We start from the raw sequence: 23,636 nt of genomic DNA on the forward strand, positions 1-23,636 counted from the left end.
GAGTCACTTTTAAATTTGACATTAGATGGCAGCACATTACTATAAAGTAGAGTGTGGGAAAATTCATTTTTTACGATCTCACCTGTCGTCTGCTTGTGTGGAGGTCCTTTGTTATTACTAAACTGGAAGTTTGATCTTTCAGGAGAGTTTATAAGGAATTAAGCTGAATGAAGAATTTAGTTTTTTATACATGAGCTTCGTCATCACCACATAAGGCACTTCCGATTTCCAAAGTACCAACAATATTTTTAAAAATGTGCACTTCCCAGGGGCTCCGCGGCCACTCGAGAATAATAAAATAAATCAATAAATTCGATAAACAAACAAAAAAGAGGCCTAAAGGGTACCGCCATGTAAATGATATACTAAAAAGGGCTCTTCGAGTTAAACAGGGCTCCGCCAGGGAAATTATTCACTGAAAAGGGCTCCGCGAGTCAGAAAAGGTTGAGAACCGCTGATTTAGAGCATAGTTTTCCAACCTATTTTGTCCCATCGTCCCCTTCTTCAGAATTTTTTTTATATCGAACAAAAGAAATTCTGAAAAAAAATTTAGTAGTGCGATACTTTTCTAGTGTAAAATACTTCACTACGTATTTTACCCGGTAGACGCCAGAAAAATGTGTGGAAAGAATATATTCTAAAGAGAAATTTTGATCGTCCAGCTTACCGTCACTGCAGTGATTGTAATTGTCTAAAAAATTATTTAAAAATTGGCTAAAATTTGTGCACGTGGGAAATTTTGTGGCATTTGTGGGAAGTTTTAATAGTTCAACAAAAGAATTTTCAAAAAAAAAATAAATTCAGTGCAGTACTTTTCAAGTGCAAAATACTTGATTACTTCCTCCCCTTCCAGTAGATGGCAGCACATTTTCCCAAATGTGTGGAAAAAATTTAGTCAAAAGGGAAATATATTTGAGGGAAATTTTTCTATTCGAAGTTACCATCAGTGTATCGATTGAAGCTTCCCGAACGTACATATGCGCGATCACGCAAGTTTTCGCTCCACCGACAGGAATTCTTATTTTATCGTAGCGGCGTGTATTTTGCTTTGGTCTGTCGGTAAAAAATTTCCCTTTTTTACCTTCCCCACCGTTGGAACTTGGATTTTTTTGTCGCGATTGACTCATCGTCTTTCTAGGGTATCATTGTCCTCGGGGATACCGCTTATACCCCCTGTGGCACAGGGCCCTGTGGCCGGGGTTATATTTGGCTCTACAGCCCATCGTCTTTGATTTTGTTTAACGGTGGTACTCGATTATCTGTGTGTTTTATTCCTGTCGACATTGACAACGCTTTCTCCGGCCAGGGTGGATTACTTAGTGCCTTCTTTCTTACAACAAACATACCGGATAAAGGTAAGCCAATAAATTTTCCAGACTGCTAGTTTCTATTGACCCACCTAAGCCCCCACGTGGCTATATAATTGTGTTTAAATATATAATTGCTTAAACCTATTTGTGACCGTATCTGTTTGATAAAGGGGTGGCCACGAGATTAATTAATTGATTTTTCTGAATTTCCGTACGCCCTGATTGATATTATTATATAGTCAAATACTATACTCTTCGAGTCAGAAATGGTGTCTCCTGTCCTTATATTCGTCACCTTCGCTATTTATAATTGAAATACATTGACACTCCGGCAGCATAGATAGGATTATTTTTTGATCGCTTTTATTTTCCAGAAGAGACCACTTTGCGTTTTAATTAATGAGCGCTTTATTTTTTCTACTCTAGCATTGTGAATGTAGGGAGGGGCACCATCTGCTTTCATTTGTGCTCAAGTTCCAACTTGTAATACAGGAGATGTAATACAGGAGCATTTGGTATCTTTGTTTTCACCAGACTGCACAGACACCCATCCGAAGACTCACCTCGAATTACGAATGATTGCTAAATAATTAGATCCCTTTAATTATAATCCGCTAAGCGCACTAGTTAGCTTTCTCTGAGGGATAAGCGAGCGAAACAACAGTTGGACCCCATAGAGAGATTGATACCTAGAAGAGAGAGAAATAGATCCATCGATAACAATCACTATTGTTATCGGGGATTATATTCTAACAAAGAAGTTTTACAACACTTAGCCTAACTACACACTGTGGTTGATCTTATCAGCAACCGTGGAATTTTGTGTGGAACACACATTACTGTTAGCAACCTGGGATTTTTATTGTTTTAATGAATGTTACGTGACATCTCGGCTAAATATTTGGCTAAATTATTTTCGCCAACTTAAGTTGGCTACGGTTAGAATGCAAATTCCTGCTCATAAATTGCAAGCAGTAAAACACCTGATTAACGGTCACTACCCCCTTTTACGACCAAATAATAATTTCGAGTTGTATACTAAAGGCAAGTTAACTCATTTTTGACCGCTCTTACAATTCGTGACCAAATGGCACAGTTTTTTGTGCATGAATAAAATTAATTAAATATCTAATTAATGGAAATTAATCATCTTAGTTTAATCATAATAATTATTTTTTCCTTATTTTTCAATATATATAATTTTTATATTTCTTATATTCTTATTTTTTTTTCCTAAAATATATATTTCGGTTTCGACGGCGTAATCACGCTACTTTATGAATGTCATTATGATCGAGTTTTAATGTATGCTCATGTAAGAAAACAAAAAAAATTCATTGGTTAGAAAAATTTGTTCTTCATCAGTTTTTTTCTATTGTTATCAGTGCAAGAGCGCAAAAAAAAAGAATTGGTTTTTATCGAATAGAACTTCTCTCTCTCTCACCATTCAGTTTCTCGAAATGTCTGAGAAAAACCTGAGAAGAAGAGCAATTCCTTTGTCCAGTGCATCCGAAATCCCATCACCTTGTAAAACCACTTAATAGACAATGGAAGAAAACAACCACGAGTCCAGCCATCACCACCTATGGAACAAGGCCGCCCCATAAAGCTCGTGACGTCACTGAAAAAGATCATTTACGGGACAACTTCTTCCGGCTTTGTACACTGTACTGTTATCGATTGTTTTGTACGAGTGCTCTGCTTTTTTTTGAGCCTTCATTCTTGGTAATTGTTGTTTTCCAACAATTGTTGTTTTAAAGATTGTTTATGTTGAAACAACTGGGTGACCAGCAGAACTGCAAAATTGTGCGTATTTGATTTTCATGTGCTGTGCGCAAGTGTCCCCGGTAAATGTCAACGATTTCCATATTGTGCGCAAGTGCCACAGCAAGACACTCACCAAACAGCCTGCCTCAGACGTTGTGTGCAAAAGCCTTAATTAAGATTCTCTTCCACGCCATCTATTATTCTCCAGGACAATAAAAGACCGAATCATTAACCGAGTCAATGAATTCCCAATTTTTCTTCACATGTGAGTTAATTGATATTTCCTACATCGTTTCCTTTCACATGTCTGTGCGATTATACTCGCAGCATCGAAAAGCCTATTGTGGCCAAGGATTTCCTTGGGATCTGAGTGGGTCGAACTTTTGATCGATATATCTGCGTTAATTACCTAATAAGCCCATCCTCATGAAATCAAGTAGACTCTGTGTTTTATTCATAATTTCGCAATAATCATACATTACCGGGGCGAAATAGACCGATTTGAAAGCGGTCGACGGAAAATTAAGGCCCGGCGCACGACCCTGGGACTTTTTTTTTTATTAAGGAGACGACGTGGATGCCACGTCCTTGTGAGGACGGGTCCACGCCGGTCGTTTCCTCGTTGTGCTGTGCGCTTCCGAAATGCTGCCGCGGGTCCCCTCGACGTCTCTCCCGTTCCTGGGTGCCCCCCCCCCCCCCTTCTAGATCGAGAATGCAAGTAGATATTGGTCTCGCGTCGACATCTAGCGGTCGAACGTGCAACCCGGACGGAACGGCGCCCCGGGAGCCCAGGATACGTCGCACCTGAAAGCAACATCTGGTCGACAAGAAGTCGTCTCGTCTTCAAAATACGATCGAGTCTTCCGACGCTATTAAAACAGACCCCAGCCAGGACATTAATTATAGTTAATTGTGATCAAATTTTAATTCGCGTCTATCCCGTTATCGCTTCTCGGCCTTTTGGCTAAGATCAAAGTGTAGTATCTGTTCTTATCAGCTTAATATCTGGTACGTCTCCTACATGGGGACAAGATATTAAACTTATTTTTGGAACAGGGCGGAGTGCTTTCAGCTTGCTGAACCTCTGCCGCGGGTCCTCTCGATATTGCACTACCTTCGAGTTGGGCCCATCCTCATGAAATCAAGTAGACTCTGTGTTTTATTCATAATTTCGCAATAATCATACATTACCGGGGCGAAATAGACCGATTTGAAAGCGGTCGACGGAAAATTAAGGCCCGGCGCACGACCCTGGGACTTTTTTTTTTATTAAGGAGACGACGTGGATGCCACGTCCTTGTGAGGACGGGTCCACGCCGGTCGTTTCCTCGTTGTGCTGTGCGCTTCCGAAATGCTGCCGCGGGTCCCCTCGACGTCTCTCCCGTTCCTGGGTGCCCCCCCCCCCTTCTAGATCGAGAATGCAAGTAGATATTGGTCTCGCGTCGACATCTAGCGGTCGAACGTGCAACCCGGACGGAACGGCGCCCCGGGAGCCCAGGATACGTCGCACCTGAAAGCAACATCTGGTCGACAAGAAGTCGTCTCGTCTTCAAAATACGATCGAGTCTTCCGACGCTATTAAAACAGACCCCAGCCAGGACATTAATTATAGTTAATTGTGATCAAATTTTAATTCGCGTCTATCCCGTTATCGCTTCTCGGCCTTTTGGCTAAGATCAAAGTGTAGTATCTGTTCTTATCAGCTTAATATCTGGTACGTCTCCTACATGGGGACAAGATATTAAACTTATTTTTGGAACAGGGCGGAGTGCTTTCAGCTTGCTGAACCTCTGCCGCGGGTCCTCTCGATATTGCACTACCTTCGAGTTGGGCCCATCCTCATGAAATCAAGTAGACTCTGTGTTTTATTCATAATTTCGCAATAATCATACATTACCGGGGCGAAATAGACCGATTTGAAAGCGGTCGACGGAAAATTAAGGCCCGGCGCACGACCCTGGGACTTTTTTTTTTATTAAGGAGACGACGTGGATGCCACGTCCTTGTGAGGACGGGTCCACGCCGGTCGTTTCCTCGTTGTGCTGTGCGCTTCCGAAATGCTGCCGCGGGTCCCCTCGACGTCTCTCCCGTTCCTGGGTGCCCCCCCCCCCCTTCTAGATCGAGAATGCAAGTAGATATTGGTCTCGCGTCGACATCTAGCGGTCGAACGTGCAACCCGGACGGAACGGCGCCCCGGGAGCCCAGGATACGTCGCACCTGAAAGCAACATCTGGTCGACAAGAAGTCGTCTCGTCTTCAAAATACGATCGAGTCTTCCGACGCTATTAAAACAGACCCCAGCCAGGACATTAATTATAGTTAATTGTGATCAAATTTTAATTCGCGTCTATCCCGTTATCGCTTCTCGGCCTTTTGGCTAAGATCAAAGTGTAGTATCTGTTCTTATCAGCTTAATATCTGGTACGTCTCCTACATGGGGACAAGATATTAAACTTATTTTTGGAACAGGGCGGAGTGCTTTCAGCTTGCTGAACCTCTGCCGCGGGTCCTCTCGATATTGCACTACCTTCGAGTTGGGCCCATCCTCATGAAATCAAGTAGACTCTGTGTTTTATTCATAATTTCGCAATAATCATACATTACCGGGGCGAAATAGACCGATTTGAAAGCGGTCGACGGAAAATTAAGGCCCGGCGCACGACCCTGGGACTTAGTTTTTTATTAAGGAGACGACGTGGATGCCACGTCCTTGTGAGGACGGGTCCACGCCGGTCGTTTCCTCGTTGTGCTGTGCGCTTCCGAAATGCTGCCGCGGGTCCCCTCGACGTCTCTCCCGTTCCTGGGTGCCCCCCCCCCCCTTCTAGATCGAGAATGCAAGTAGATATTGGTCTCGCGTCGACATCTAGCGGTCGAACGTGCAACCCGGACGGAACGGCGCCCCGGGAGCCCAGGATACGTCGCACCTGAAAGCAACATCTGGTCGACAAGAAGTCGTCTCGTCTTCAAAATACGATCGAGTCTTCCGACGCTATTAAAACAGACCCCAGCCAGGACATTAATTATAGTTAATTGTGATCAAATTTTAATTCGCGTCTATCCCGTTATCGCTTCTCGGCCTTTTGGCTAAGATCAAAGTGTAGTATCTGTTCTTATCAGCTTAATATCTGGTACGTCTCCTACATGGGGACAAGATATTAAACTTATTTTTGGAACAGGGCGGAGTGCTTTCAGCTTGCTGAACCTCTGCCGCGGGTCCTCTCGATATTGCACTACCTTCGAGTTGGGCCCATCCTCATGAAATCAAGTAGACTCTGTGTTTTATTCATAATTTCGCAATAATCATACATTACCGGGGCGAAATAGACCGATTTGAAAGCGGTCGACGGAAAATTAAGGCCCGGCGCACGACCCTGGGACTTTTTTTTTTATTAAGGAGACGACGTGGATGCCACGTCCTTGTGAGGACGGGTCCACGCCGGTCGTTTCCTCGTTGTGCTGTGCGCTTCCGAAATGCTGCCGCGGGTCCCCTCGACGTCTCTCCCGTTCCTGGGTGCCCCCCCCCCCCTTCTAGATCGAGAATGCAAGTAGATATTGGTCTCGCGTCGACATCTAGCGGTCGAACGTGCAACCCGGACGGAACGGCGCCCCGGGAGCCCAGGATACGTCGCACCTGAAAGCAACATCTGGTCGACAAGAAGTCGTCTCGTCTTCAAAATACGATCGAGTCTTCCGACGCTATTAAAACAGACCCCAGCCAGGACATTAATTATAGTTAATTGTGATCAAATTTTAATTCGCGTCTATCCCGTTATCGCTTCTCGGCCTTTTGGCTAAGATCAAAGTGTAGTATCTGTTCTTATCAGCTTAATATCTGGTACGTCTCCTACATGGGGACAAGATATTAAACTTATTTTTGGAACAGGGCGGAGTGCTTTCAGCTTGCTGAACCTCTGCCGCGGGTCCTCTCGATATTGCACTACCTTCGAGTTGGGCCCATCCTCATGAAATCAAGTAGACTCTGTGTTTTATTCATAATTTCGCAATAATCATACATTACCGGGGCGAAATAGACCGATTTGAAAGCGGTCGACGGAAAATTAAGGCCCGGCGCACGACCCTGGGACTTTTTTTTTTATTAAGGAGACGACGTGGATGCCACGTCCTTGTGAGGACGGGTCCACGCCGGTCGTTTCCTCGTTGTGCTGTGCGCTTCCGAAATGCTGCCGCGGGTCCCCTCGACGTCTCTCCCGTTCCTGGGTGCCCCCCCCCCCTTCTAGATCGAGAATGCAAGTAGATATTGGTCTCGCGTCGACATCTAGCGGTCGAACGTGCAACCCGGACGGAACGGCGCCCCGGGAGCCCAGGATACGTCGCACCTGAAAGCAACATCTGGTCGACAAGAAGTCGTCTCGTCTTCAAAATACGATCGAGTCTTCCGACGCTATTAAAACAGACCCCAGCCAGGACATTAATTATAGTTAATTGTGATCAAATTTTAATTCGCGTCTATCCCGTTATCGCTTCTCGGCCTTTTGGCTAAGATCAAAGTGTAGTGGTTGTGATTGCCTAGGATCTTACCAGGAGAAGAGGTATCTGCCAGCGAAGTTCGACGGTGCTCCATCCAACACCTGATGTGCCACGCCCCATCGAAGTTCTGCCGCGGGTCCTCTACCATCCGAAGACAAGCCGATTCCTGCTCCACAACGATGTCCGGCTAAAGGAAGACGAAGGCGTGCCTGAAACATGACCTGGCTGGCGGTTGATGACTCGTGACCACCCCTGCTCTCTTCTTCCTCCACTCCTCGTCGTGATCCCGGGAAAGGCATCTGTCACATCTCAGGCATTTCAGCCTAGCCGTCGTCCTTGGACCCTCGCCTCATTATATGGCTGGGCCTTGGGCGTGCGGTCAGCGGAAGTGCCTGTTAGCCAATCGGTGGTGTGGCAGTGTTCGGGTCAGCCTCGGAGCTTTGGCTACGCCTGGCGGACTGACTTGACACCTTTCCCTCGCGGGGCTGCCCCACATCCATAACTCGGGTTCGGCAAGTTGACCCCTCGGGGCCGCTTGAAGAATTCGGGTCTATGCATGATGCCCACTCATGTTTCCCTCCCTCCCCTCCCTCTCTCGAGGCCTCGTAAAGGTCCTCAACTTCTGTCTCTCGGGACCTCTTAAAGCGTCCCACCCCCCCTCTCTAGCGAGACCTAATAAAGGTCTCAACTCTCCCTGGGTTCTCGCGAGACCTCGTAAAGGTTCTCTTCCCCTGTGGGTTTGGCTCACGTGGGTCCTCTTAAAGGTCCCTTCCCTCTGGGTTGGTTACCGTGAGATCTCTTCAAGGTCTCACACTCCTGGGACTTCGCGTGGCCTCTTCAGGGCTCCCCTCGTCGGGCAGAGCCCGCCAAGTTGTGGAGTCGGTGAACCTTTGTCACTGGCTCCAGGGTTTGGCGGGGTATGTCTACCGAGAGTTAGAGCTCCCAAGGGGACTAGTGGGATCTTCCCCCCCGGGTCTTTTTTAAGAGTCCCTTAAGGGCTCATCCCCCCCCGGGCAAAATAGGACCTCTTAAAGGTCCTCCCCATTGGTAGCTAGGTTCCTCTTAAAGGTTCCACGGTCCTAACGGAGTCTCTTAAAGTTCTCCAACCCCCACCAATGGGTCTCATGGGGTCCTTAAGACCCGTCTCTATCCCCCCGCCCTGGTCACGGGCATTGGCCGCTAGGTGGGTCAGGCGTAGGGTGCGCCAAGTCAGCCAGCTCTAGCATCGCACCCAACTACAGTCATCGAAGTGATCGCGCAAAGTAGGTAGTCGTGGATTGTTAACCACTAACAGTCTAACCACTAACCTTACTAACATCTAACCGACACAATGCCGAGAAACCTTCGCAATGGAAGAACCCTGCAGACACCAGGATCAGCTCGCCGTGTCATCACAGAGGGACTCGACCCACGGGAGTCGGAACGCCTCTTAGTATCATACGCTCTCTTCGTTTCTCCCGAGAAGCAGCAGTCACCATCAGAATCTCCGGTGTGCCACTCGGATGACTCACCAGCCACAAGTTTGAGAGACGCCCACAACGACGGCGGAACCTCTCAAAATTCCTCGTCGCCGGGGCGATTGGTGATCGACTCTGATTCGGACTGGCTCATCGACGCCACTACAATCGCGCCGCCAAGTCAAGAGTCGTCAGGTGAGCCTGTGACGCCGTTGGCCGACCCCGAAGATGCGTCCACACGGGAACGGGCCACGAACAACAGCGTGTTCCACCTGCACTTCTCTGCGGAAGACTCAACCAGGCTGGACCCCATGTCCTCCCCAAGAGCCTGGTGGGCGTCGGAATTACAGCCGGCAACATCTGGATTACAAGAGTGCCCAGCCCAATCGGCGAGGTCTTCCCCGGAACGCCTGCCAACATCGTCAGACCTGGAGCGTGACCTGTCCCTATCGCCTGACACCTCAAAATCGAGTGCATTGTCCGCACCTCTGCCCCCCATGGCTTGCAAAAGTGATGGTGTAGAGAGGGGATCGAAAGCAGGCTCGTGTGACGAACCTCCGCCGGCCAGTGATGTTTCGTCATCTTCCTCACACAGCGATGCTGCAACGCAGACGGACAGACCGGCTCGCCGGAAGAAGAAGAGGAAGAAGAGGAAGAAGATCGGACGGGATGTCCCGGAACTGGTACTCGCGGGCCCCTCAAGGATTCCTGAACCCTCAGCCCCCTCACAGACCAGCGCTCTGCCACTCGCCCACAGGACGAAGAAAGCGTTGCAAACCAGGAGTAACCTCCCGGTTCCAGAGAGCCAGCTGGATTCGGATCCGCCGTCGCCGCCAGGTATGAGAACAGTAGTGCCAGAGTCCCAAGCCCCGCCGGTTATGCCAACGGCCGAGAACCAAGGAGGGTCCAACGTGCAGGCACTACAGTCTCCCCCTGGGGTTACCAGGCAACCTGTGAGTGACGACAGTGCACCAGAAGGGTCAGGTCCGCAGCAGATCATGCGACCGCCACTACTGCCAACGCCAGCGTGCGGTCTACAAACGGGACCACGTGCCGCGCTGCTGCCCACCCCGGCTGGTCTAGGAAACCCGCCTGCCGCAAATGCGCACCCGATATCCCCGTCTCCGCCGCCCACGACAGGTGCGCGATTCCCCGCGAGTCCCGATCCAAGGACGTGCAGGAGGGATGGCCTCAGCCTTCACCTAACATTTCCCGTGGGCTGCCCAATGAAGTGTCCGGAGGAGGACTGTACCTTCGAATTTCGGGCCAAGGCGTGGACCGCAATGAAGCAGTCTCTCCTCAGGCACTTCCTCGCCGAACATCGCATCGACATAGAGAGTTCCGTGTTCTGGTGTAGCATGTGTCAGCAACAAATAAGGTGCCGAAGAGTGAAGAACCACCGCTGCCTTCGTATCATGCCGCTGATGGCTCCCGCCAGCAGCCCATCGAAGCACCAGTGCCCTGCATGCCCGGCATCGTTCCCCAGCAAGAGAGGCTTGGTCAACCACGCTCGCAGCTCAGGTCATAGAAACCAGCCCAACGACCTGCAGAATGTGGAACCGTTGAGTACAGCGGAGTCTCAGCCACGAGACAACCCCCCTCCCACCAGCAGCAACGCGCCGTACTCGCCTGCGAGAGCCGCTACAGAACACGCCATTGGCCAAGCTGGGTCGCCCACGCAAGCCGCCCCTCACGACGTGTCAATCGACCATGAGGACGAACCTGACGCGCAACGGCATGAGGATGAAGGTGGCCTGGACGTCGACTTTGAACCAGACCTCCCCCCAGCCAACACAATACCCAGAGATCCGCAAATCGACGAGGCCCCCTCCGGCCCGTACCATCGTCGTCTCCGTGCCCTGCTTCAAGACTGGAACGAGGAAAGCTGGCCCGCCTTCTGTGAGACCATACAAGAGTTCACCACATTCGCACAGAAGTATGTGAAGATTCCTGACCAGCCGCCCAACTCCGCAGCGCCAAGGAGAACCGACCCGCACAACCATAGAGACATCCAGCGGCTATACAGACGGAACCGCCGCAGAGCCGTCAAATGTATCATTGGTGACGAGTCGAGAAGATGTGCGGTCCCCCTTGACGAGGTCATAGCCAAGTTCCAGTCGAGAAGCACCTTTGATGCCACCCACCTTCAAAGTATCGGCCACCCACATCCTGCCCAAGTGCAGGTGGACCTGTCCCCCTTCTCTGCCGCTGAGGTGTCCAGTAGACTGAGGAGAGCGGAGAATTCTGCCCCTGGTCCGGACCGTCTGACCTACAAACACTGGAAAGGCGTGGACCCAGATGGAAAGGCCCTGGCTACTATATTCAATGGCTGCCTGAGGGCCCGCAGGATTCCAGAGACGTGGAAGAGATCTCGGACCATCCTCGTGCCGAAGAGTGGCAATCTGGACGAAGTCGGTAACTGGAGACCGATTTCATTAACGTCCACGGTCTACAAACTCTTCGCAGGGTGCCTGACGCAGAGGCTGTCGAGTTGGGTAGAAGCAAACAACGTGCTCTCACCGTCGCAGAAGGGGTTCCTACACCACGACGGAGCCTTCGAGAACAACTTCGTCCTCGAGCAACGTGTTCTGGAGGCCCGGAGGTCCAAGAGGGACGTCTGCTTTCTGTCCTTAGACTACGCGAACGCCTTCGGCTCAGTGCCCCATGCCACGATCAGCCACACCCTCCAGCGGGCAGGAGCTGGCCAAGAGTTTATTGTCATGGTAAAGGGCATCTACGATGGAGCCACAACGACTTACTGCACGGAGGAGGGCTCGTCTGATGAGCTTCCCGTCACTGAGGGCGTACGGCAGGGGTGCCCGCTCAGTGGCCTCCTGTTCAACATCGCTGTCGACCCGGTCCTGCGCGCCGTCCAAGGTGACGGGGAACACAACGCACTCGCCTTTGCTGACGATGTCCTCCTACTGGCTAGCGACCCGCCTACTCTTCAGCATCATGCGGATAAAGCGGCCACGATCTCAAAACACCTTGGGCTAAAAATCAACCCCAAGAAATGTTTTTCTCTGCATCTTTCTCACAATCCCGTGGGCTGCAGACCATCGATTTTCAGGATCAATGGGGCATCGGTGACAGCGCTAGCAGACGGATCATACAAGAAGTTTCTCGGAAAACCGGCAGGTTTCCGTCTTATGCCGGACGACTCCAGTTTGGACCAGTGCATCCAATACGGAAGGGACCTCCTCACCTCGAGCCTGGCCCCGTGGCAGAGGATCGACGCCATCAAGTCATTCTTCTTCCCGTCCCTCCAGTACTCCCTGCGCACATCTCAGCAGAAGAAGAGCGGCTGGCGCCGTGTCGACGACTCTCTAAGGCCGCTGCTCAAGAACACCTTGTACCTACCAAAGAGAGCCAGCAACAGCTTCGTCTACGGAGACACGAACCAAGGGCTGTTCGGAGTCCCTGAAGCGGCGGTTGACGCTGACATAAGCAACATCGACACGGCCTTCAAACTCCTGACATCAAAGGACATGGTCGTGAGAAACATCGCCTGGAGGGACCTGCGAGATTTTGTCACCGCTTGCCTGAGGAAGGACAACCCCTCCGTGGAGGAGATCAACTCGTTCCTGTCGCGCACTGCAGCCCGTCACACGTCGCACCCAACGACTTCGGTGTGGTCCAGAGCCCGCATGGCAGCCGATCATCTGGGCGTAGTGTGGGAACTCACTGATGACCAGCAAGTTGCCATCAAGTGTGGAGCAGACACCATCACAGACAGAAGATCCGTCTTCAGGAACCTCCACAAGATCACGAGGGGTCAGCACGCCCAAAACCTTGCATCTCTAGCGCATCAAGGGAAAACCCACTGCAACGTCGCTCGCTCGAAGGCTTCCCACCACTTTCATCGTGAGGGGGACTTCACACGGTTCGCCGACTGGCGTTTCGTCCACAGGGCGCGACTAGGTCTCGTCCCCCTCAACGGATACAAGCACGGCGGTGACCCATCAGCCAAGAGATGCAGAAGGTGTGGGTACAGCAACGAAACGCTGCCCCACGTGCTGGATCACTGTATGGTGTACAGCCCACTCTACACAGCACGCCATAACGCAGTCGTCGAGAGAATGAAGAAAGCTGCCGCCGGTCGCTGGGAAGTATTTGCGGAAAATCGCCCAGTAATGGGTTCCTCTCTCCGTCCGGACCTGATCTTGCGAAAAGACAGTTCGATCCTGATCCTGGACGTTACCATCCCCTTTGAGAATGGCCCAGAAGCGTTCGCCACTGCCAGACGACTAAAAGAGGAGAAATACCGCCCACTAGTCGAGCTCATGAAGCAGCGGTTCTCCGATGTTCGCTTCGGAGCCATCGTTGTCGGCGCCCTTGGGTCGTGGGACCCCCAGAACGACCGGTTGGTAGCCAGACTCTGCACTCGCCGATACAGCAACCTAATGAGAAAGCTGGTCGTCAGTGAGACTATTAGCAAATCAAGGGACATTTACGTCGAATTCATCACGGGTGTCCGCCAAACCGACCAGCAAGGCGAAAGACCACCGTCCCAAACGGCAAGATAATTCGACAAGTGCTCCTGCAAAACAAACTCTGGCCGATGACAAGATCCGATTTTTACATATGACCACTTCCCGCGGAAGGAGCACCCACGCCGCAGAAGTTTGTAAATAAGAAGATTGTAAATAAGAAGATTGTAAATGAGAAGATTATAAATAAGAAGTTTGTAAATAAGAAGATTGTATATAAGAAGACTATATAGATGTTCCAACATTTCCCCTCACCAGGGTTGATTGCCGCTGTCGGCCATGTACATAACCTTCCTTAATCATTGAATAAATGTTTTTTAAATCTGTTCTTATCAGCTTAATATCTGGTACGTCTCCTACATGGGGACAAGATATTAAACTTATTTTTGGAACAGGGCGGAGTGCTTTCAGCTTGCTGAACCTCTGCCGCGGGTCCTCTCGATATTGCACTACCTTCGAGTTGGGCCCATCCTCATGAAATCAAGTAGACTCTGTGTTTTATTCATAATTTCGCAATAATCATACATTACCGGGGCGAAATAGACCGATTTGAAAGCGGTCGACGGAAAATTAAGGCCCGGCGCACGACCCTGGGACTTAGTTTTTTATTAAGGACACGACGTGGATGCCACGTCCTTGTGAGGACGGGTCCACGCCGGTCGTTTCCTCGTTGTGCTGTGCGCTTCCGAAATGCTGCCGCGGGTCCCCTCGACGTCTCTCCCGTTCCTGGGTGCCCCCCCCCCCTTCTAGATCGAGAATGCAAGTAGATATTGGTCTCGCGTCGACATCTAGCGGTCGAACGTGCAACCCGGACGGAACGGCGCCCCGGGAGCCCAGGATACGTCGCACCTGAAAGCAACATCTGGTCGACAAGAAGTCGTCTCGTCTTCAAAATACGATCGAGTCTTCCGACGCTATTAAAACAGACCCCAGCCAGGACATTAATTATAGTTAATTGTGATCAAATTTTAATTCGCGTCTATCCCGTTATCGCTTCTCGGCCTTTTGGCTAAGATCAAAGTGTAGTATCTGTTCTTATCAGCTTAATATCTGGTACGTCTCCTACATGGGGACAAGATATTAAACTTATTTTTGGAACAGGGCGGAGTGCTTTCAGCTTGCTGAACCTCTGCCGCGGGTCCTCTCGATATTGCACTACCTTCGAGTTGGGCCCATCCTCATGAAATCAAGTAGACTCTGTGTTTTATTCATAATTTCGCAATAATCATACATTACCGGGGCGAAATAGACCGATTTGAAAGCGGTCGACGGAAAATTAAGGCCCGGCGCACGACCCTGGGACTTAGTTTTTTATTAAGGACACGACGTGGATGCCACGTCCTTGTGAGGACGGGTCCACGCCGGTCGTTTCCTCGTTGTGCTGTGCGCTTCCGAAATGCTGCCGCGGGTCCCCTCGACGTCTCTCCCGTTCCTGGGTGCCCCCCCCCCCTTCTAGATCGAGAATGCAAGTAGATATTGGTCTCGCGTCGACATCTAGCGGTCGAACGTGCAACCCGGACGGAACGGCGCCCCGGGAGCCCAGGATACGTCGCACCTGAAAGCAACATCTGGTCGACAAGAAGTCGTCTCGTCTTCAAAATACGATCGAGTCTTCCGACGCTATTAAAACAGACCCCAGCCAGGACATTAATTATAGTTAATTGTGATCAAATTTTAATTCGCGTCTATCCCGTTATCGCTTCTCGGCCTTTTGGCTAAGATCAAAGTGTAGTATCTGTTCTTATCAGCTTAATATCTGGTACGTCTCCTACATGGGGACAAGATATTAAACTTATTTTTGGAACAGGGCGGAGTGCTTTCAGCTTGCTGAACCTCTGCCGCGGGTCCTCTCGATATTGCACTACCTTCGAGTTGGGCCCATCCTCATGAAATCAAGTAGACTCTGTGTTTTATTCATAATTTCGCAATAATCATACATTACCGGGGCGAAATAGACCGATTTGAAAGCGGTCGACGGAAAATTAAGGCCCGGCGCACGACCCTGGGACTTAGTTTTTTATTAAGGACACGACGTGGATGCCACGTCCTTGTGAGGACGGGTCCACGCCGGTCGTTTCCTCGTTGTGCTGTGCGCTTCCGAAATGCTGCCGCGGGTCCCCTCGACGTCTCTCCCGTTCCTGGGTGCCCCCCCCCCTTCTAGATCGAGAATGCAAGTAGATATTGGTCTCGCGTCGACATCTAGCGGTCGAACGTGCAACCCGGACGGAACGGCGCCCCGGGAGCCCAGGATACGTCGCACCTGAAAGCAACATCTGGTCGACAAGAAGTCGTCTCGTCTTCAAAATACGATCGAGTCTTCCGACGCTATTAAAACAGACCCCAGCCAGGACATTAATTATAGTTAATTGTGATCAAATTTTAATTCGCGTCTATCCCGTTATCGCTTCTCGGCCTTTTGGCTAAGATCAAAGTGTAGTATCTGTTCTTATCAGCTTAATATCTGGTACGTCTCCTACATGGGGACAAGATATTAAACTTATTTTTGGAACAGGGCGGAGTGCTTTCAGCTTGCTGAACCTCTGCCGCGGGTCCTCTCGATATTGCACTACCTTCGAGTTGGGCCCATCCTCATGAAATCAAGTAGACTCTGTGTTTTATTCATAATTTCGCAATAATCATACATTACCGGGGCGAAATAGACCGATTTGAAAGCGGTCGACGGAAAATTAAGGCCCGGCGCACGACCCTGGGACTTAGTTTTTTATTAAGGAGACGACGTGGATGCCACGTCCTTGTGAGGACGGGTCCACGCCGGTCGTTTCCTCGTTGTGCTGTGCGCTTCCGAAATGCTGCCGCGGGTCCCCTCGACGTCTCTCCCGTTCCTGGGTGCCCCCCCCCCCTTCTAGATCGAGAATGCAAGTAGATATTGGTCTCGCGTCGACATCTAGCGGTCGAACGTGCAACCCGGACGGAACGGCGCCCCGGGAGCCCAGGATACGTCGCACCTGAAAGCAACATCTGGTCGACAAGAAGTCGTCTCGTCTTCAAAATACGATCGAGTCTTCCGACGCTATTAAAACAGACCCCAGCCAGGACATTAATTATAGTTAATTGTGATCAAATTTTAATTCGCGTCTATCCCGTTATCGCTTCTCGGCCTTTTGGCTAAGATCAAAGTGTAGTATCTGTTCTTATCAGCTTAATATCTGGTACGTCTCCTACATGGGGACAAGATATTAAACTTATTTTTGGAACAGGGCGGAGTGCTTTCAGCTTGCTGAACCTCTGCCGCGGGTCCTCTCGATATTGCACTACCTTCGAGTTGGGCCCATCCTCATGAAATCAAGTAGACTCTGTGTTTTATTCATAATTTCGCAATAATCATACATTACCGGGGCGAAATAGACCGATTTGAAAGCGGTCGACGGAAAATTAAGGCCCGGCGCACGACCCTGGGACTTAGTTTTTTATTAAGGACACGACGTGGATGCCACGTCCTTGTGAGGACGGGTCCACGCCGGTCGTTTCCTCGTTGTGCTGTGCGCTTCCGAAATGCTGCCGCGGGTCCCCTCGACGTCTCTCCCGTTCCTGGGTGCCCCCCCCCCCCTTCTAGATCGAGAATGCAAGTAGATATTGGTCTCGCGTCGACATCTAGCGGTCGAACGTGCAACCCGGACGGAACGGCGCCCCGGGAGCCCAGGATACGTCGCACCTGAAAGCAACATCTGGTCGACAAGAAGTCGTCTCGTCTTCAAAATACGATCGAGTCTTCCGACGCTATTAAAACAGACCCCAGCCAGGACATTAATTATAGTTAATTGTGATCAAATTTTAATTCGCGTCTATCCCGTTATCGCTTCTCGGCCTTTTGGCTAAGATCAAAGTGTAGTATCTGTTCTTATCAGCTTAATATCTGGTACGTCTCCTACATGGGGACAAGATATTAAACTTATTTTTGGAACAGGGCGGAGTGCTTTCAGCTTGCTGAACCTCTGCCGCGGGTCCTCTCGATATTGCACTACCTTCGAGTTGGGCCCATCCTCATGAAATCAAGTAGACTCTGTGTTTTATTCATAATTTCGCAATAATCATACATTACCGGGGCGAAATAGACCGATTTGAAAGCGGTCGACGGAAAATTAAGGCCCGGCGCACGACCCTGGGACTTAGTTTTTTATTAAGGACACGACGTGGATGCCACGTCCTTGTGAGGACGGGTCCACGCCGGTCGTTTCCTCGTTGTGCTGTGCGCTTCCGAAATGCTGCCGCGGGTCCCCTCGACGTCTCTCCCGTTCCTGGGTGCCCCCCCCCCTTCTAGATCGAGAATGCAAGTAGATATTGGTCTCGCGTCGACATCTAGCGGTCGAACGTGCAACCCGGACGGAACGGCGCCCCGGGAGCCCAGGATACGTCGCACCTGAAAGCAACATCTGGTCGACAAGAAGTCGTCTCGTCTTCAAAATACGATCGAGTCTTCCGACGCTATTAAAACAGACCCCAGCCAGGACATTAATTATAGTTAATTGTGATCAAATTTTAATTCGCGTCTATCCCGTTATCGCTTCTCGGCCTTTTGGCTAAGATCAAAGTGTAGTATCTGTTCTTATCAGCTTAATATCTGGTACGTCTCCTACATGGGGACAAGATATTAAACTTATTTTTGGAACAGGGCGGAGTGCTTTCAGCTTGCTGAACCTCTGCCGCGGGTCCTCTCGATATTGCACTACCTTCGAGTTGGGCCCATCCTCATGAAATCAAGTAGACTCTGTGTTTTATTCATAATTTCGCAATAATCATACATTACCGGGGCGAAATAGACCGATTTGAAAGCGGTCGACGGAAAATTAAGGCCCGGCGCACGACCCTGGGACTTAGTTTTTTATTAAGGAGACGACGTGGATGCCACGTCCTTGTGAGGACGGGTCCACGCCGGTCGTTTCCTCGTTGTGCTGTGCGCTTCCGAAGTGCTGCCGCGGGTCCCCTCGACGTCTCTCCCGTTCCTGGGTGCCCCCCCCCCCCCTTCTAGATCGAGAATGCAAGTAGATATTGGTCTCGCGTCGACATCTAGCGGTCGAACGTGCAACCCGGACGGAACGGCGCCCCGGGAGCCCAGGATACGTCGCACCTGAAAGCAACATCTGGTCGACAAGAAGTCGTCTCGTCTTCAAAATACGATCGAGTCTTCCGACGCTATTAAAACAGACCCCAGCCAGGACATTAATTATAGTTAATTGTGATCAAATTTTAATTCGCGTCTATCCCGTTATCGCTTCTCGGCCTTTTGGCTAAGATCAAAGTGTAGTGGTTGTGATTGCCTAGGATCTTACCAGGAGAAGAGGTATCTGCCAGCGAAGTTCGACGGTGCTCCATCCAACATCTGATGTGCCACGCCCCATCGAAGTTCTGCCGCGGGTCCTCTAGCATCCGAAGCCAAGCCGATTCCTGCTCCACAGCGATGTCCGGCTAAAGGAAGACGAAGGCGTGCCTGAAACATGACCTGGTTGGCGGCTGATGACTCGTGACCACCCCTGCTCTCTTCTTCCCCCACTCCTCGTCGTGATCCCGGGAAAGGCATCTGTCACATCTCAGGCATTTCGGCCTAGCCGTCGTCCTTGGACCCTCGCCTCATTATATGGTTGGGCCTTGGGCGTGCGGTCAGCGGAAGTGCCTGTTAGCCAATCGGTGGTGTGGCAGTGTTCGGGTCAGCCTCGGAGCTTTGGCTACGCCTGGCGGACTGACTTGACACCTTTCCCTCGCGGGGCTGCCCCACATCCATAACTTGGGTTCGTCAGGATGACCTCTCGGGGTCGCTTGATGAATTCGGGTCTATGCATGATGCCCACTCGTGTTTCCCTCCCTCCCCTCCCTTTCTCGAGGCCTCTTAAAGGTCCTCAACTTCTTTCTCTCGGGACCTCTTAAAGTGTCCCACCCCCTGGTCTAGCGAGACCTATTAAAGGTCTCAACTCTCCCTGGGTTCTCGCGAGACCTCCTAAAGGTTCTCTTTCCCTGTGGGTTTGGTTCACGTGGGACCTCTTAAAGGTCTCTTCCCGCGGGGTTGGTAACCGTGGGACCTCTTCAAGGGCTCACAATCCTGGGACTTCGCGTGGCCTCTTCAGGGCTCCCCTCGTCGGGCAGAGTCCGCCAAATTGTGGAGTTGGTGAACTTTTGACATTAGCTCCAGGGTTTGGCGAGGTCTGTCCACCGAGAGTTGGAGCTCCCAAGGGAACTAGTGGGATCTTCCCCCCCCGGGTTTTTAAGAGCCCCTTAAGGGCTCATCCCCCCCCCCCGGGCTAGGTGGGACCTCCTAAAGGTCCCCCCCATTGGTATCAAGGTTCCTCTTAAAGGTTCCACAGCCCTAATGGAGTCTCCTAAAGTTCTCCAACCCCCACCAATGGGTCTAGCAAGGCTCTTAAAGCCTCTCTATCTCCCCTGCCCTGGTCACGGGCATTGGCTGCGGACTGGGTCGTGCGTAAGGCGTGCCTAAGCTGTCAGCCTGGATTTCGCCCTGAACGCCAATCGTCGAAGTGGTTCACGCAAAAGTAGGTAGTGGTTGATTGTTGCTAACGGTCCTAACACTAACCTGACTAACACCTAACCTGCAACAATGCCAAGAAGCCTACGGAGTGGGAAAATGCTGCGGACGCCAGGGTCTGCCCGTCGGATCAGCAGTGATGGCCGTGTTGCCGACGACTCTGAACTGTTCCCAGCATCATATGCTCTGTTCGAATCTCCAGAGAAAGTGAGGGCACACCTGGACTCTCCTCTGCCGCCTACGTCCGCCGAATCCAGCACAAGAGGCGATGCTGTCAACGAAAGCGATAGCTCACTGAGCGTCGAATCGGTAGGTCGCCTGACCATCGATATGGACGCAGTGGACCCGGTTAACAACACAGCATTCCAGTACTCACCGGATCGGGGAAACGACAGGGATAATGCCATCAAGGGAACGGAGGTACAAGAAGCGGAAAACAGCAGTTCCTTCAACCTACACTACACAGCGGATGAGACCACAGTGGTGAGCGCATCGCCTGTCTCAACCAAAGGGCGAACGCCGGATCGGTGTTCTGCAGTAAACGGAGAGAATGGTTCGCTCGAATCATCAGGCGCTTCCCCGGAACCCGCGCGGCCCGCTGCAGGCCTCGAACGGGACCTGTTCCTGTCAGCTGACTCGTCGCTGGTAAGCGTGTCGGAGGAGTCGGTTCTCGCCGCGGTCACCATCTTGGAAGAGCCCTTCCATTCAAGTAGGAGCTTGACGCGCAATCTGACGCCTGAAAACTCCACAGAAGGAAGTGACAACAGGACGAGACTGCGTGCCGGGCCCTCACCTGCCGGCGAGTCATGTACGGATCCCTCACCAACCAGTGTCGCGTCGACGTCCTCTCTACACAGCGATGCTGCGACGCAGACAGACAGGCCACGCCGGCTCAGGAAGAAGAAGAAGAGGAGGAGGAAGTTAAGGAAGAGGTCCGCAGTGAGAGCACCGGTCCTCATAGTTGCGGGCACATCGCGAATGCCAGAACCCCCTGCCCCATCGCAGTCGAGCGTGCTCCCGCTTGCCCACAGAACAAAGAAGGCGCTACAGACACAGGGCAACCTTCCAGTTCCGGAGAGTCAGCCGGATCAGCAACCACCGCCGTCGCCAGGTACGAATACCGTGGTGCCGGAGACACAGGGGGCGTTCACAAGACAGTCGGATGAGAGCCGTGAGGAGGCCGAAGATCGGATACCACGGTTTCCCCCTGGGACGGTTTCGCGAGTCGATGCCGGCCACCCTGCACTCCTGCCCACCCTGGGCGGGGACAGACCTTGCACCGGATCGCCGGAGCCCTGCTCGCGTGAGGTGATCGACAGCCAGGAAGCGGAGGTAAATGGAATCACCCAACCACCCCCCGCCACGGGGCCAACATCTCAGCAAAGCAACAGGGGACCTGGGGCGCAGGCAACGCGACCGGCCTGTCCAATGAGGGATGGTCGACCCTGCGAGATTATACGCAACGTATTTCACATGGCGTTCCCAGTGCCCCGGCCTTTGGCATGCCCGGAGGAGGGCTGTGACAAGAAGTTCCAGGCGGTAGCCTGGACTGCAATGAAACAGTCACTTCTTCGTCACTTGTTCGCGGACCACAGGATAGACATAGAGTCATCAAGGTTCTGGTGTTCCACGTGCAGGGGTGTGGTGAAAAAAAGGTGCGTACAGAACCACCCTTGCCTACGGGATCGCCCGCTCCTCTGCCAGACAGAAGCCGCGCTACAACACAGGTGCAGTGAATGTGCAGCGGCATTCGCCAATCGAGAGGGATTGAAAAACCACAGGCGGCAAAAACATCCGCGTAACGCCAGGCGATACCAAGGTCCGCTGACATCTCAACACCAGGAGCAGCGGGGCGAAGTGCCAACAAGAGCGACCCTACAACCACAGCTGGCTTCTCGAGCCAACGCGAACAGTAGGCGACCAGCGGTGCCTAACCCGTCTGCCACAAGTCCACCTAGCGACGCAGTCGGCCACTTCACGCCGTCGCCGAGTCAACCGGCGGAGTACTCGCCCATCGTGGTGGACGACCCGGACGACCAGCTCACAGAGGGGCCAATAGCGGGGGAGACAAGTGGAGGTCTGCAGCCGCCCCCGACGGTCGACCCACAGGAGGAGAACTCGCCGTCCGGCCCATTCATTCCTGTCCTGCGGGAAGCTGTAGCGGGATTGAACAACTGGAATTGGCAGTCCTTCGCGGACCTGGTGGAGGAGTTTACGGTGTTCGCGCAGAGCCATGTGAAGCTGCCCGAGGTTCGGAGCCGCGCGGGCCCAAGTAGGGCGATAAACCCCAACAACCACCGGGATATCCAGAGGCTGTACCACAGGAATCGTCGCCAAGCCGTCAAGAAGATCCTGGGGGCCGACTCAGCGCGCTGTACTCTCCCACTCCAGGTAATTGTCGACAAATTCCAGTCGCAGAGGACGTTTGATGGAGACTCGCTCGCGTCCATTGACCACCCGAACCCAGCGCCGACGCCGATGGATCTCAACCCATTCACAGCGGAAGAAGTGCTCCTGAGGCTAAAAAGGGCTGAGAACTCAGCACCCGGGCCGGACAGACTAACGTATAGGCACTGGCGGGGAGTTGACCCAGACGCAAAGGCCCTAACAGCAATATTCAACGGCTGTTTGAGGGCGCGGAGGATCCCAGACAGCTGGAAGAAATCACGCACAATATTGGTGCCAAAGGGAGGGGATCCGAACCAGATTAATAATTGGAGACCGATCGCGCTGACGGCGACGATCTATAAGTTGTTTACAGGATGCATAGGGAGAAGATTGACCGCTTGGATGGAGGAGCACAACATCCTATCGCCGTCCCAGAAGGGATTCCTCCACCAGGACGGGGTCTTCGAAAATAACTTCATCCTCGAGCAGCGGACTCAGCTGGCGAGAAGGTCGAGGAAGGAAATTTGTTACATGTCGCTCGACGTGTCCAATGCTTTCGGCTCGATCCCTCACCGTACAATGTGGCACATGATAGAGAAGGCCGGTGCCGGCACGCCGTTCCTGCAATTAGTGAAGAATATTTACGCAGGCGCTACAACAAGCTACATCTCGGACGGGGGTAACTCGGAGGATCTCCCGATGTCCCAAGGCGTGCGACAGGGATGTCCGCTAAGTGGTCCCCTCTTCAATCTAACGGTGGACCCCATCCTCCGGGCAGTGCAGCGTGATGATCCCGTCCACAACACTCTGGCCTACGCTGACGATATACTGCTACTAGCGGATAGCCCCTCAGCCTTGCAACAGCACACCGACACTGCATGCAGGGTAGCGGCGCAGCTAGGCTTGGCAATGAACCCAAGCAAGTGCTTCGCACTACATCTGGGTCACTCACCGGCCGGGTGCAGGAACACGATCTTCACGGTCAATGGTCAGCCCGCTACCACAATCACGGATGGCTGCCACCGTAAGTTTCTGGGGAAGCCGGTGGGCTTCAAGCTTCTCCCGGACGAGAGCTCGCTGGACCGGTGCATACAGGTGGGGAAGGACCTACTGTCATCGTGCCTCGCTCCCTGGCAGAGGATCGACGCGGTAAAGTCGTTCTTCTTCCCTTCGATCCAGTTTGCACTCAGGACGGACCAGAGAAGGAAAGTCGATTGGCGGAAAGTTGATGAGTCACTCCGCC

At 51.8% G+C, this 23,636-nt stretch overlaps 12 non-coding genes across 12 annotated transcripts; all 12 read left to right on the plus strand.

The window, feature by feature from the left end:
- The first annotated feature begins 4,021 nt into the window (after nt 1-4,021).
- LOC149071233 (U2 spliceosomal RNA) lies at nt 4,022-4,213 on the plus strand. Its single transcript, XR_016194747.1, has one exon. It is a non-coding gene; the product is annotated as a U2 spliceosomal RNA (small nuclear RNA).
- A 514-nt stretch (nt 4,214-4,727) lies between these two features.
- LOC149071234 (U2 spliceosomal RNA) lies at nt 4,728-4,919 on the plus strand. The gene has a single exon (XR_016194758.1). It is a non-coding gene; the product is annotated as a U2 spliceosomal RNA (small nuclear RNA).
- A 515-nt stretch (nt 4,920-5,434) lies between these two features.
- LOC149071235 (U2 spliceosomal RNA) lies at nt 5,435-5,626 on the plus strand. Its single transcript, XR_016194769.1, has one exon. It is a non-coding gene; the product is annotated as a U2 spliceosomal RNA (small nuclear RNA).
- Nucleotides 5,627-6,141: 515 nt separating this feature from the next.
- LOC149071236 (U2 spliceosomal RNA) lies at nt 6,142-6,333 on the plus strand. Its single transcript, XR_016194780.1, has one exon. It is a non-coding gene; the product is annotated as a U2 spliceosomal RNA (small nuclear RNA).
- Nucleotides 6,334-6,848: 515 nt separating this feature from the next.
- LOC149071237 (U2 spliceosomal RNA) lies at nt 6,849-7,040 on the plus strand. The gene has a single exon (XR_016194791.1). It is a non-coding gene; the product is annotated as a U2 spliceosomal RNA (small nuclear RNA).
- Nucleotides 7,041-13,797: 6,757 nt separating this feature from the next.
- On the plus strand, nt 13,798-13,987 carry LOC149071238 (U2 spliceosomal RNA). The gene has a single exon (XR_016194906.1). It is a non-coding gene; the product is annotated as a U2 spliceosomal RNA (small nuclear RNA).
- Nucleotides 13,988-14,501: 514 nt separating this feature from the next.
- On the plus strand, nt 14,502-14,693 carry LOC149071239 (U2 spliceosomal RNA). Its single transcript, XR_016194802.1, has one exon. It is a non-coding gene; the product is annotated as a U2 spliceosomal RNA (small nuclear RNA).
- Nucleotides 14,694-15,207: 514 nt separating this feature from the next.
- LOC149071240 (U2 spliceosomal RNA) lies at nt 15,208-15,399 on the plus strand. The gene has a single exon (XR_016194813.1). It is a non-coding gene; the product is annotated as a U2 spliceosomal RNA (small nuclear RNA).
- A 513-nt stretch (nt 15,400-15,912) lies between these two features.
- On the plus strand, nt 15,913-16,104 carry LOC149071241 (U2 spliceosomal RNA). The gene has a single exon (XR_016194824.1). It is a non-coding gene; the product is annotated as a U2 spliceosomal RNA (small nuclear RNA).
- A 514-nt stretch (nt 16,105-16,618) lies between these two features.
- Nucleotides 16,619-16,810, plus strand: LOC149071242 (U2 spliceosomal RNA). The gene has a single exon (XR_016194836.1). It is a non-coding gene; the product is annotated as a U2 spliceosomal RNA (small nuclear RNA).
- A 515-nt stretch (nt 16,811-17,325) lies between these two features.
- LOC149071243 (U2 spliceosomal RNA) lies at nt 17,326-17,517 on the plus strand. The gene has a single exon (XR_016194847.1). It is a non-coding gene; the product is annotated as a U2 spliceosomal RNA (small nuclear RNA).
- Nucleotides 17,518-18,030: 513 nt separating this feature from the next.
- Nucleotides 18,031-18,222, plus strand: LOC149071244 (U2 spliceosomal RNA). Its single transcript, XR_016194858.1, has one exon. It is a non-coding gene; the product is annotated as a U2 spliceosomal RNA (small nuclear RNA).
- The last annotated feature ends 5,414 nt before the right edge of the window (nt 18,223-23,636 follow it).

The sequence above is a fragment of the Pholcus phalangioides genome, unplaced genomic scaffold (assembly GCF_987345545.1).
Source record: "Pholcus phalangioides strain wild (caught in Gottingen) unplaced genomic scaffold, Ppha-v1.0 ptg000019l_1, whole genome shotgun sequence".
NCBI classification, from domain to species: Eukaryota; Metazoa; Arthropoda; class Arachnida; order Araneae; family Pholcidae; genus Pholcus; species Pholcus phalangioides.